The 13,386-nt window shown below is 43.8% G+C and overlaps 1 pseudogene; it reads right to left on the bottom strand.

Annotated features, from left to right (window-relative positions):
* Nucleotides 1-1,697: 1,697 nt before the first annotated feature.
* LOC109392662 (40S ribosomal protein S8 pseudogene) lies at nt 1,698-2,273 on the bottom strand (annotated as a pseudogene).
* Nucleotides 2,274-13,386: the final 11,113 nt, after the last annotated feature.

Genomic DNA, 13,386 nt, shown 5'->3' with positions numbered 1-13,386 from the left:
TGTTGTTCAGCATCTTAGCTGTAGAGGGCAGTGTCACTGGCCCTCATATGTGGGATCCGAACCGGGGCCCTCTGGCGTCCCAAGCCAGCTCTTAACCCATGTGCCACACGGCCGGCCCCGGCCCCTTTGGAGGTTTTCATCTAAAGCATATGGTGAGACAAATTGACTTTTCAAGTAGAAGCTGGTCCCTTAGAAATGACCTTCCCGCACACACACATTTGTAATTAATAGAAAGTCATTACATGAGTGATCATTGGTAGATGTCCTTTGCATGTGTATGCATTATATGAATATCACTAGAGTCAGATAATGAAGTAAAAGGGGGAATGGGAAGAGTATTTCAAATTGTGTAGCCCTAATTTTATTCTAATTGTCTGATGTTCTTCTAAGGGGTAGTAGAGGTAGAACTCATAACCATCACTATCATCATCATCATAGCTGACATTTATTGCATGGTTTATAAGGTGTCAGTCACTTGAAAACACTTTCCATGGGGGTATTAGTGGGGATACAGGTTTACCCACCATCATAGAGACCCAAAGTAACAGTGGCTTAAACAAGATAGAATGTTATCTGTCAGTCACATAACAGTCTGGACAGATGCAGTCCATGGCTATTATGATGGCTCTGTTGGGGTCAAGGATCCAAGCTTCTCCTATCTTGTTGCTCTGCCATTTCTAGGGTATTGCATGTATAGTTTAGGATGGCTCTTGACTTGCCATCACTAGCTGTTGCTCATATTTCCTTGGCCAGAACTGAACCACATGAGCATACCTAACTGCAAGGAAGCTGGTAAGTACTCTTTATTCAGCTCAGCCATGTATGGCAAGTATTGGGTTTTTGGGAAAGTCATGACATATTTTTCTATGTTTTTCAATGCAAAAATGCATCATGACTTTCCTGATGACCCAATATAAAAGTTGGGGTTTCTATGCTTATAGAATAAGAGAGATGGAGATGGGGGCCCTTAAAAAGTATGTGCTACAAGTGGATCATTTCTATTTTTTCTTTTGTTTGTCTGTTTTGAGCTGAGCCATTCAGCCACCTGTTCGCAGCTCAGCTGCAAACTCGGGCCAGGAATCGAACCGGCGACCCTGTTGCTCAGAGCTTGCACTTTTGAGCACGCTCTTAACCAACTGAGCCACGCAGCCTGCCCCTGGATCATTTCTATTTAACCTCACAACAACACTAGGAGTCAAGCCCAAATTGGCCCATACACTTGAGAAAAAGAGAGATCAAGTTACTTGCTAAAGGTCACAAAGCTAGTACTTCCTAGTGCTGGGTGTGAACCTATTTTCGATTTCTTTTGCATTTGCATCAAGTTTGCTGAGAAGTTCTAACACTAGGATCTGTGCTGAGAGTTCTCAGCCTCCTTGGGACTGCCACACCTCAGCAGTGCTTGCTTGATTTCATCACAGCATTTAACCCAATCAGCCAGGAAGGCACTGTGCTTGAGTTTGAAAGCAAGCACACATTTAATTTTGTTCAAGTAATTCTATGACATTTATTGAGCAACAGGTAGGACATCTGCCCAAGCAGAACTGGGAACCTAGACCAGAGAAATGTCATTCTTTAGTTTGATCCAGATTATACCGGGCTTCTGGGTAGGCTACAAAATAATGCCTCCAAAATCCATTTTTCTTTTTAAGATCAATTAACATCTTTATTACATGAGCTATGATAGGAGGGAGGATGATTTATTTGCCTTTCCGGACTTTGGTTTTCCTCAGAACTCCAGCTCCTTGCCCTCCAGCACACAGCCATCTGCTGGGCAGCATTGGCCTGGTCTTGAAGTGATCCAAGCAAGAAGCCTGCCCCGCTGGAACTGCGCCTCTAGAAGACTGCTGATTCTAGCATTCTTTTTCCTTTCATCATATTTATTCTCAATTTACTTTGATCGTTTTTTGTTTGAAATATCTTTCTCCTCAGGAGTCAGCTTGGCCTCCTTGTTGCGGCCCAGGAGCATTCCTGGTGGAACTCTACCACTGTTAATGAGCACAGTGCAGTTCTTTACTGGAGTCTGGGTGCAGACCAGTTCGTTGTTGCACGCATTGTAGAAACATCGATAGTCTTGGTTTTGCACATACAACACTCAGAACTCCAGAAGTTCCCCACATGTTGCCTTGGATCACACGGGCTGTGTGTATGCAGCAGGGGCCAATCTCAGTGTTGGCAGCAGGGCGTCCCAGCTCATATCTTTGCTTCTTGTGGGAGGGCTTTCTCTTGCCCCCGTTCTTGCGGCGCTTGTACCTATTGTCCTGAGAGATGCCCATAGCTCAGCGCCGGCTGGAAAGAGAGCTCCAAAATCTGTTTAATAAAAAGGAAACACTTTAATAAAATATATGTTCTAACGTCTTTTTCTGAGCCCAATAATAAGACTGTGGATGATTTCCAAATTATTAAACAAAAAGTAGCAGCTTTTCTAGAAATGATTTTATTTTAAAGAAAAAAAAGTAGCATTGAAACCAGATGTTGCTTTTCTACAACGCCTCCCACCACCAGCGTCTTACACACAACAAAATTTGGCAGGACAGTGACCCCGTTCTTACCCAGATCCCAATTTCCAAGAGTTGGCATGTGCTGAAAACAAAATTGCAAAAGGGAAACCTAGTTCCTGAACGTCCACATCTGACATTATTCAAGTGCATGCTGGATCAGAAGAATACACTGTAGGAAAAGGCACACAATCATGCCTGCTGTAGATCTTGGCCTTTGGAAATATTAAAAGTTGAAGTCTTTGTGTGGTTCAGGACCAGGGTCAGGGTTAGGGTAAGGCAAGTAAGGCACTCACTTCTGGCAGCAAAATTCACAGGGGTGCCAAAAAACTTAGTAATCAAGATAAATAATATTTTAAGGTAAAATTTTTAAAAATCCAAAATAAAATCATGATGAGCAAATATTGAATTTTTAAATACAGACAGGCTATTATTGTTAGAGTTGCCACTCTGTGTTGTGTGCTAAAAACAACCATTTCCATTCAGCCCCAGGTTCCTGTCCCTGAGGTCTCCAAATAACCCGCCAGGCAGATTTATGAGGGTTGATAATTTGTGTGAACAGATTGGGCAATATGGGGCTTTGTATATTGTCATCTTTTGATTATAGATATTGTATTATTTTCTTTTTTTAATCTGTATTGAGTATCAGTGTGTTTTTTCCAGGACCTATCAGCTCCAAGTCAAGTCATTGTCCTTCAATCTAGTTGTGGAAGGCACAGCGCAACTCCAAGTCCAGTCACCGTTTCACTCTAGTTGCGTGGGGCACAGCCCACCATCCCATGCAGGAATTGAACCAGCAACCTTGTTGTTAAGAGCACATGTTCTAACCAACTGAGCCATCTGGCCGCCCTTAGACATTGTATTAATTTTTCTCACGTAGTTCAAAATGTTTTGGAGGCTATTTTGATGAGCATATATAGGGGTGCACATTTTCCCTTTGTCTCGGGCTCCCGTATGGCTCCACAGGGCACTGTTTAAGACCTCCAGGAACCTGCTCTTCATGCTAGGTAAGCCATTGCTACAGGAGTTCCAAACTCTTGGAATACCTCAAACTGATGGTTCCTTCTCTGAGAGCATCTGGCTAAACACGTGAGTGCTGGCTCTTTAATCACCATGCCCCAAATGCACTCAGTCTTTTTGCAAAGATGGGCATCTGAGTTTATTTGTCTAGAAATGCGTGAATACCATCTGACCTAGGCTGGAAATCCCCTGGTCCCCGTCTCCTCAACCCTTCCCTTCATAAATTAATTCCCTTTTCTTTTTCTCCCTTTTAAATCCTTATTCTGATTTATAATTTTGCATGTGTGTATTTATTTCACACTGGTCTCACCTGCTGGACTGCAGGCTTCATGAGGGTAGGATGCATGTCTGGCTGGCTCATCACTCCGCCCCTGGGACCTAGCATAGTGTTTACACATTGTAGGGGGTTCATACAGAATTTTCAATAGTTAAATGCATTTATAAGTGATTTACCTGCATTGTTCAATTCTAAGTAAAGCTTCAGGTGCTTTATAAATGTTATTGGTAATGATGCTGCAGGATTTAAAAAAAAATCAAGAATGCCTTCAAATGTCAATGGATTAAATCTCTTTCTTTTTCTCTTTTCTTAGCTCAGTCTTTATTAAGCAATATTTCTCGTACCTGACAGCTACTGTTACAGTTTAAGCAATGTTTAGCAATATCTGGAAGGGCAGTAATACAAGGGCAGTTGAAGTAGAAAGAGCATTGGGTTGGAAGTCAGGAGGCCTCGTGTGAAGTGTGACTCCAGTAGAAAATGGGATGCTTTCGGTAGCATGGGCTGGCTTTCCCCTGGACAGTCTCATTCTCTTACAGGTTCTTAGCCATGGGCAGGTCCCTGAAGTTTAAAGTCCCCTTGGTGTTTCTAGGTTTGCTCTGCCCACCAACTAAATCTGACCATTAACCCTTACAGCAGAGGCCATTCTGCAGCCAGAGCAGCCTCCATGTTCAGTGCCTTCCCTGAGTACCTTCTCTTTGATTCTGGATAGTACCAGGGGAATCTAGGAGCTATCTCTTTGAGGAGCCCAGTGAATGTTTAGGCAACTCAACCCATGCTTTTGCAATAAGGCACCAGACCAGGCAAGGAGTCCTGTCTTCTACGGTTGTCTTATCAGGTTGGAAGAGGCAGGATGGTGATGGAAAAAGCCCTGACTTTGGAGTCAGACAGACTGGGCTCTAAACTCAGGATGGCATTCACTAGCCAGTCTGAAACTGAGAAAGTAGAAAGAGAATAATATTAATAGTCCATCAGCCAGGACTCTTCATTGCACATGACGCATACTTAACTCAAATTAATTTAAATGGGTGTAAATAACTTAAATGGCATAAGTGGGAATTAACAAAAGGGGCTTATCTAGTTTATCTCCTATAAGCCCAGGAAGGGTGGGGTATAGCTGAATTCAATGACAACTGGAACCAGGGTCTGCAACGTTGTTAGGGCACTTCTTTCTGTTTCTGTTCTCTTCTTTTTTCTCTGTGCAAAGATTTTAGTTCCTAAGGATGGCTCCTTCCAGGAGTGGGAAACGTGACCTCATGTTTCACAGCTTCTCCACCAGAGAGAGATGGCTTCTCTTCCCTGTGATCTCATTTGAAAAGTCCTGGGAAGGATCTGATTGGCCTGACTTGGATCACATTCTGAACCTTGGACCAGTCAGCTTTGGCAAGAGCAGGTTGTTTACTGTGACTGACAATCCTTAGTAGCTGTACATGCTGGAGTTGGTAGAGGGGTAGTCCTCAAAATAAGGAAGGTTGTTTTTTCCAGAGGCAGATAAACAATAGATGTTCACCACACATGTTTATCTTTCAGGGTTGTTTGTGAGGATCAGAGATCATGTATATAAAGCACCAGTTGTGAAATGATGATAGTGATAATGATAATAACAAGTATTATCTCAGCGTCTCTGGATACCCAGGCTCCACATATGGGGCCATTATGTCTTATAGACAGAAGCACACTCCCTTCTTAGTTATTCTCTTGACCTTGGGACAATCATAATAATAGACTCCTATGAAGCCCCTTAGTCATGGATAAAGAAGATAAGACCTGGGCCGGCCGAGTGGCGCGATGGTTAAGAACTCGCTTGGGATGCTAGAGGGCCCCGGTTCGGATCCCACATATGAGGGCCAGTGACACTGCCCTCTACAGCTAAGATGCTGAACAACAGCTCAACCTGGAGCTGGGCTGCTGTGAGTCGCTGGCGACGGCGGAGGCTGCAGTCCCTGTGGCAGTGGGTTGCCATGGGCTACCGTATGTAGCCAGCAGCCAGCGTGAGCGGCCAGCAGCCGCAGTGAGCGGCCGTCCAGAAGCCGGCGACTGATCTGCCTCGCCCTGGAAGAGCGCAGTGATGGTGACAACTTGGGCCAGTGAAGCAACGTCCCCCACAACTCGATTGAAGAGCAAAACGACAGCAACTTGTCTGTTCCCCTTCCCCAATCCCCCAGCACTGTTCCCATCCCCCCAATTCCCCAATAAAAATCTTAAAAAAAAAAAGAAGATAAGACCTAAAAAGAATGTGACTTGATCAAGAATATATAGCTAGTTAGTGGCACAGTGAGGCCTAGACCAAACCTTCAAGGCTCCTAATCTACTTTACCATTTGTATACCACGTGGTGATTAAAAGTACTGGCACCAAAGACAGACTACCTGGCTTTAAAACTCAGCCCCTCTTACTGTGTGACCTTGGATAATTTTCTGGACCTCTCTGAGCCTCAGAGAGTCCCTTTGCAGGGCTGCTATGAGGATTAAATGAATTAATATGGGTATATTAGCTATTATGACTATTCCATCCTCAGATATTTCCACTTGGGCCTCCTGCCCTAGAACTGTCACCTCCTCCAAGTGTGTCTGGGGACATGCTAGGCATTGGAATGGGGCCGTAGCGCCTGGCATAGTCAGGGCTGTATAAGCATTAGCAATTTGTAGTGTTATTTCTTTTCTTTTCTTTTCATTTTTTAAGATTTTTATTGGGGAGTTGTGAGGAGGGGAACAGCGTTGGGAAATCAGGGAAGGAGAACAGACAAGTTGCTGTCCTTTTGTTCTTCAGTCTAGTTGTGGAAGACGCCGCTTCACTGGTCCATGTTGGTATTATCATTGCGCTCTTCCCGGGTGAGGCAGATAGGTCGCCGGTCATTGGACGGCCGCTCACGGCGGCTCTTGGCAGCTCATGTCAGCTGCCAGCCACTCACAGTAGCTCACGGCAGCAGGGCCTACGTCATCACCTCACGGCAGCCCAGCTCCAGGTTGAGCTGTTGTTCACCATCTTAGCTGTAAAGGGCAGTGTCATTGGCCCATGTGGGATCCGAACTGGTGGCCCTGCTGCTCAGAGCTCGCGCCCCAAGCCAACTCAACCAACAAGCCACTCGGCCAGCCCTGTAGTGTTATTTCTTACAATGTGATGTCTTACTTAATGCTAAAATCATCTCCTATGCCACTTTAAATCATCTCTTATTCCCCGGTAAGATGCATCCCACTCTTGGGGAAACAAGAATTTAATGGAACCAGCACAGGCTCTGGAAAGCGACATCCTTAACCCAAGCCTTCCGGCTTTATTGGTGATCCTATATGTAGGTGACTAACTCCCTTAAATCTCAGTTTTCTAGATCAGGGTAAAAATACCTACCTCCCATAAAATGCTGTAAGATCAAAGAGGTAAAATAGAGAGCATCTACCCAAACTTTGGAATTGTAAAGGATGCTCAATAAATATTGGTTTACCTTAAATCAATCATTCATAGCTATCCTCTAGGGATTGTGGGAACCTCTAGTGGAATCTGCAAACATGTTGCCCATGATATTATGTTAATTTAAAAATACACATATACATGTTAAAGCAGTTGTTCTCAGATTTAAACACCCAGAAGAATCACGTGGAGTTAGAGTAACCAACTCAGATTGCCCTGGACTTTCCAGTTTTAGCACCGAAAGTCCCTCATCCCCAGAGACTCCTCAGTCCCAGACAAACCTGGACGCTGGGTCATGCTTGGGGAACGTTCAAACCCAGATTCCTAGGTTCCCAACTCCAGAGATTTCTGATTCAGCAGGCCTGGCTGGAATACGCCTGAGAATTTGCATTTCTTACAAAGCTTCTAGATGCTGCAGCTGTTCTGAGGACCACTCTTTCAGTAGCACTATTTTAGAGTACTTTATCATATCAATGCCTGGACTTGGGGTTCCATTTCTAAAAAATAAGAGTTTTTAGAGCTTCACAGGGGTTCTCACAGCCCTGTGAAGTTGGTGTTATTACTCCATTTTGTGGACAAGAAAATTGAGGCTTAGCAGGGGTTTAGTAATTCGCTTGAAATCACATAGCTAAGAAGTGACTCAGGTTTTCTCAATCCTGTTTCTTTAAACCACAGACTCATTAGCTTCCTTAGTTTGGGATGGATTCTCTCCAGGGAAGTATCCTAAGCCCCCAGAGAAAAGGGCTTCTGGACAGCCATTATCATAGGTCTGCAGTGGACACAGCAGTGACTCAAGTGGGGACCTCTGCTATGCAAATTTTGCTTACATTTATGTATCTTGTCTAATTAAGAGACAAAGAAATTGTCAAGATGTGACTGTTGCTTTGCAGATTGCATTATTTCAACAAATTTTATGCCATCAGATATAGAAACCAGAGCTACATACCGCTTGCCAAAAAAATATTTTAAAAACCCTCTTTCATTACAATGTGTTATTGGTTGCCTTGAGAGTCATTTAATTCTGATTCTCTGTTTTGGCACAGCTTACTTGATTTCTGCCCTTCCCTAAATGCAGCATTGCTAAATGAATGTAGGCATAAACTGAATCTAATACTTGATTGAATTTTGTTACAATGATCAATGGTATTTTGTGTAGATTTGGTAAAACTGGCTTTGGTATTCAGTTTACACTAACTGCTCTTCTTTTTCATTTCTCACAAAGGAATCGTAGTTCAGCTTGCTTCTCTGCTTTCCTTAACAATTCCTCTCTCTGCTCACAGGACTGCTTCGTTAGCTTGACCACAGCCCCTGTCCACGGATTGTACTTTGGACTCAGTGCCCAGCAGACCTGTCATTTCTGACTTCAGGGAATGTGGCTGCAGGGAATGTTGTTCTTTTATCTGAAGGACGCTAGAAGGACCCTGGGAGCAATTCCTACCTCCATGTGTTGTTGTGAAGTCCAACTAGAGGACACATCTAAAATGCTGAAAGCAACACCTGGTCACTGTGGTGACCGCTCAACTCCAACCTGTCTATTTTACATTCAGAGAATCTCTCCAATCTACTTCCCTTCCCAGTCCCTCCCAACCCAGGCCTTTGCTTCCTTTGCCTGAAATCCAACCCCTCCCTCCAATCTAGGTTGCACTTTTTTAGGGTACCAGGTGCCTCTCCTTTGTAACCATCACAGTGACATTACATTTTTTTTCTGTGATTATTTGATGGCTGTCTGCTGCCTCTCCCAAACTATTGATACATGCGCTGTAGGCTGACGATCCCCTCAGATCTGCCTTAAATATCGAAGGCTGTTTTTGCTTCAGCTGCTAGAAGTGCGGCCCTCTGCTGCCAGCACTCTTGGCCTTGCCTCTGCTGAAGAGAGCTGCCCCGCCCAGGGCCACAGGCAACTTCCAAAGATTGATCTAAAGGGGGTGTGGGGCTTGGCCTTCTCACTCATCTGGGGACAGCTCTGAAAGCTCCACCCATCTTTAGAACCTCTTGCAGCTCTGGCCCAGACTTCCCTTGAAACTGTTTCATATTTGATTGCATTCTTTCCTCATTCCTGCTTGCTACCCTTCTTTCCTTAGGTGTTCATCTTAAGAGTACTCCCTAGCAGAATTCATGCATTCTCATCTCTGACTCAGAGTAAGCTTCCTGAGGAACAGAACTTACACTAATGACCATCAATAAAGGTAGGAATTGTATTGTTTTTGTCAACTGTGTGTATTCTCAGAGCCTATTAGAGTCCCTGCTATCAGCAAGGTCTCAGTAAATGTTTGTGGAATGAATGAACAAATCAGTGAATAAATGATAGTAGCATCACTGGTAATTTCTCTTTTACGCTCCACCCCTTCTCCTTTCTTCAAAGGAGATATCACTTTTACACAGGAATTTCTTTGGTTTCTGTTTAGGGATCTTTTTTCTTCCTCTCCATCCCCCTTTTTTCACTCCCCCAGTCCCTTTTCCTCCTACTTGGTCCCTTTCTAAAACCTCAGCCTAGCAATCCGTCTTAAGTGGAGCTGAGGTGGGAGGAGGAGGCCTTGGGGAAGCAGCTAAACTAGTTTAGAGGCCAGTTCAGTAGCTGCAGCTTTCCTTTCTATGAGGAGCCTCTGTGAGCTCTTTGAGGAAGGGGAATGCCAGGGAACAGAGGAAATCAATATCAGAAGGCTCTGCTAATTGTGTGGCTGTCAGAAGGTATTTTCTCATTTTGAATGAGAAGAAAGGGCCTTTTAAAACAACAAAGCTTTTATATAAATGGGAAAAAAACCCCTCACATTTTGATTCCATGTGAAAAATGGCCTCTTTGTTATTAATTTCTCATTTTCATGTAAAGCCCAGGCAGTCAATGCTTTATTTTCTTCAGTCCAGTTTTTTGCTTTGTTTTTGGCTCCTTCTGCCTCTCCTAGAAAACAAATACCGGATTCAAGTTAGCAGATTGGGTTTGAGGCTGAACTCTGCCGCGTTAGGAGCTGCAGGATGTTTCTGGAGCCTTCTTAGTCCCTCATCTGTAAGGTGGAAACTTGCTAATCAACTCACAGAGCTGGGTGTTGAGAAGCTCAGATGAGACAATGGATAGGAGCAAGCTTTGAAAATTGTAACAGACTCTAAAGAGAAATTGTCATTGTCACTGTCATTGCCACTTAATCTTCAGTGAAGGAGAGCTTGAGGGTTTAAACTACTATAAATAGAATGCACTTCAAAGCCTTCAAAACATAAAAGTTAAAAAAAATATTCCTCATTTTGCATAATGTTTGACACCATGATTAAAAATCGACTGTTTTTGCAGAGGACGGAGAATGTCAAACTTCAATGTAAACCAGCCACTTTTTCATTTATTCATTAACTCATGATGGATTTGGGATGCCACCTGTTCCCTAGACCAGGGTTGTAGGTTGATCAGGTAGATGTTAACTGTCACAGCTCAAATAGCACTTTTCCTAGTTTCTCTTCTGTCTAAGGCAGCCCTGGTATTCAGACACATCTCTGCTGAGGATTCACACTATTAGGAATAAGCTCCTACCCTCCAGACTGGGTGTGCAGGGACCACACGTGACTTCTTTTGTGGAAAGCAATTTTCTGTAGAATATAGGACTTTCTCCTTTCTACAGAGGCAGAAGGATGAATCTCCTGGAGTAGCCAGAAGAGGGTCCCAGGTCTGCCCCTTTCATGCTGATGCATTGTTGAAATTTTATAACAGCTGGGGCTACAGAGATCTTGAGTTGTTTTACAGTCAGGTGGGAGGTGTGGTCAGATTTTCAGCAGGGACTTATAAATCACTTGTAAGCATTTTTGGAATAAGGATGGGCTTTTCAAAGTCTTTTCCCAGGTGCAGGCATTTTTCTGAGGAGTGAGCTTTATATTCCAGGTGGAACAAGGTGAACTGTGAATAAACAGACACATGGAACACAAAAATAACAGAAGCAAGCTGACAGATACTGTGCATAAAGCTTTCCCTCTACCATTAGGATGACAGCAATCTGGTCTTATGACTCTCTGACCCCACACAATACTGTGGATCCGTTGTACATAAGATGTTGTATTACTCTCCTGCTTAAAATCCTTCAATGACACCAAATCCTTCAGTGGCACCAGCGCCTCCATGATCAAATCTAGTATTCTTCACTTGGTCCCCCAGGTCCCTCACAATCAGGCTTTGCCTCGCCTCTTGCCATTGCCCCATTTAAACTCCATATGGCAGCCACTTGGAACAAACTGCAATGTCCTGAGCAGCCACAACTAAGCGCATTGTGAATGCTTTCTCTGCTTTTCTCATCAGGCTAAATTCTTCTCTTTCTCTTTCCAGGCCCTGTTCAGGATCTTCTTCTTAGGGACAGCTTCCCTGACTATCCTCCCTTCTCCTCATGCCCTGAGCCCTATCTCCCACTGGGCTAGTTGCCTCTCCTCTGAGCCTCTTTATCATCTTGCCACAGCCCTTGACATTCTGAATTGTTAATCAGCAGTTTACTTGTCTGTGCCCACCTTGGCTGTTGTCTTAGAGAACAGGGGCTGTGCATTGTTCACCATTCATTCCCAGAGCCTAGTCTAGTGCTTGGGATACAGTACCCCCCCCACACCCCTTATCCATGGGGAACATGTTTCAAGTCCCTCAGTGGATGCCTGAAACTACAGATAGTATTGAACCCTATAAACAAAAGGCCAGACAATTAAGTTTGCGAACTTTCCACTGTGCACTCACATGGTGGAAAGTTCGTGAACTTAATGTCCAACCTTTTCGTATACTATGTTTTCCCCTATACATACATACATACATACATACATACATACATACATACATACCTTTCCACTTAAAGGAAACACTTTACAGCTTCTCTGGGGCATATCTGAATTGTCAGCACCACTTTTCTTGCACTTCGGGGCCATTATTAAGTAAAATAAGGATTACTTGAACACAAGCACTGCAGTACCGTGACAGTTGATCTGATAAATGAGACAGCTGCTAAGTGACTAATGGGCAGGGAGTGTATACAGCATGGACACGCTAGACAAAGGGATGATTCATGTTCTGGGAGGGATAAGCAGGAGTGCATGAGATTTCATCATGTCACTCAGAACAGTGTACAATTTAAAACTTATGAATTGTTTATTTCTGGAATTTTCCATTTAACATTTTCAGGCCACAGTTGATTGCAGGTAACTGAAACTGCAAAAAGGAAAACCGCAGATACGGGGGGACTGCTTTAGAGAAAGTGCATGATAATTGTCAGTGGAATTCATCAATGAATGCCTGGGTCGGATTCCATCTCTCCCCCTCCACTGGCACCAGCTCTCTGGCTGTGTTTCTGTGAGGTCACTGGACAGGATCCTGCAGAGTGGATGGTGAAGATCTGGCATCTATGGTGGGTCTTGCCCCTCCCAGATGGCTTATTATTATTTGTCTCGACTATTCCTCATTTTAATTGGATTAACGCATTATCCTTTGAGTGGTGAAAACACTACATAGCATTCTCACTAGAAGTTAGGTAGAATTATAGAATGCTAAAGTAGAAGAGATCTTAGAGGTTATAGAGCCCATCTCTCTCATTTTGCCAGTGAGAATCCAAGGCCCAGGGTGGAAAGATTTGTCAAGCTCGCCTGATCAATTAATGGCTAAAGAGTGTAAGGGTGAAATTCAGGGAATCAATAATGCAGTTAGATTTAGCTATACTAGTTTGCAGTTTAACTCACTGCATAGCTTGCTATCTAACCACCTGTAATTAAACCTGGTTTGTTTGCAGTTTGATCCACCCTGATATTCATCTGTTTTCTTTTTGTTTCTCCCCTCACTGATTAACTAAAGAGCTCTGTTTGTTCTCTTTCTCAAGGCTACCCATACCTCATTAATTAACAACATCCTAACCTGGAAAAGAACAATTTCTTAATCTTCAGGCTCCCGGCCACTGGAATCCAATTTATAACTCCCTTGCAGCTTTTACTAGTGACGCATTCAAATCCCAGGCCTCGATTCAAGTCCGGAGTCCTGAGATAACATCGTCTTCAAAAAGACCAGACCCCAGGAAGGATGTCAGACCTCAAGCCTGACCGACTCCTCCTTTCCTTATAAGAAAAAACTAACCTGAAGTTAGGGCAGCTGTCTATCAGACTGCCCTGGCAAAAAGTCTGCCAGTATTTGTCTCTTTCCCTTCTGTCTCAGCAGCTGTCCACTCTCAGACTCTGGACTCTGCCCCCCCCCCCCCCCCCC

This window comes from Hipposideros armiger, unplaced genomic scaffold (genome assembly GCF_001890085.2).
Source record: "Hipposideros armiger isolate ML-2016 unplaced genomic scaffold, ASM189008v1 scaffold_342, whole genome shotgun sequence".
In the NCBI taxonomy this organism is placed as follows: domain Eukaryota; kingdom Metazoa; phylum Chordata; class Mammalia; order Chiroptera; family Hipposideridae; genus Hipposideros; species Hipposideros armiger.
Note: the sequence above shows the minus strand (reverse complement) of the source record. Positions and strands in the feature narration are given on the sequence as shown.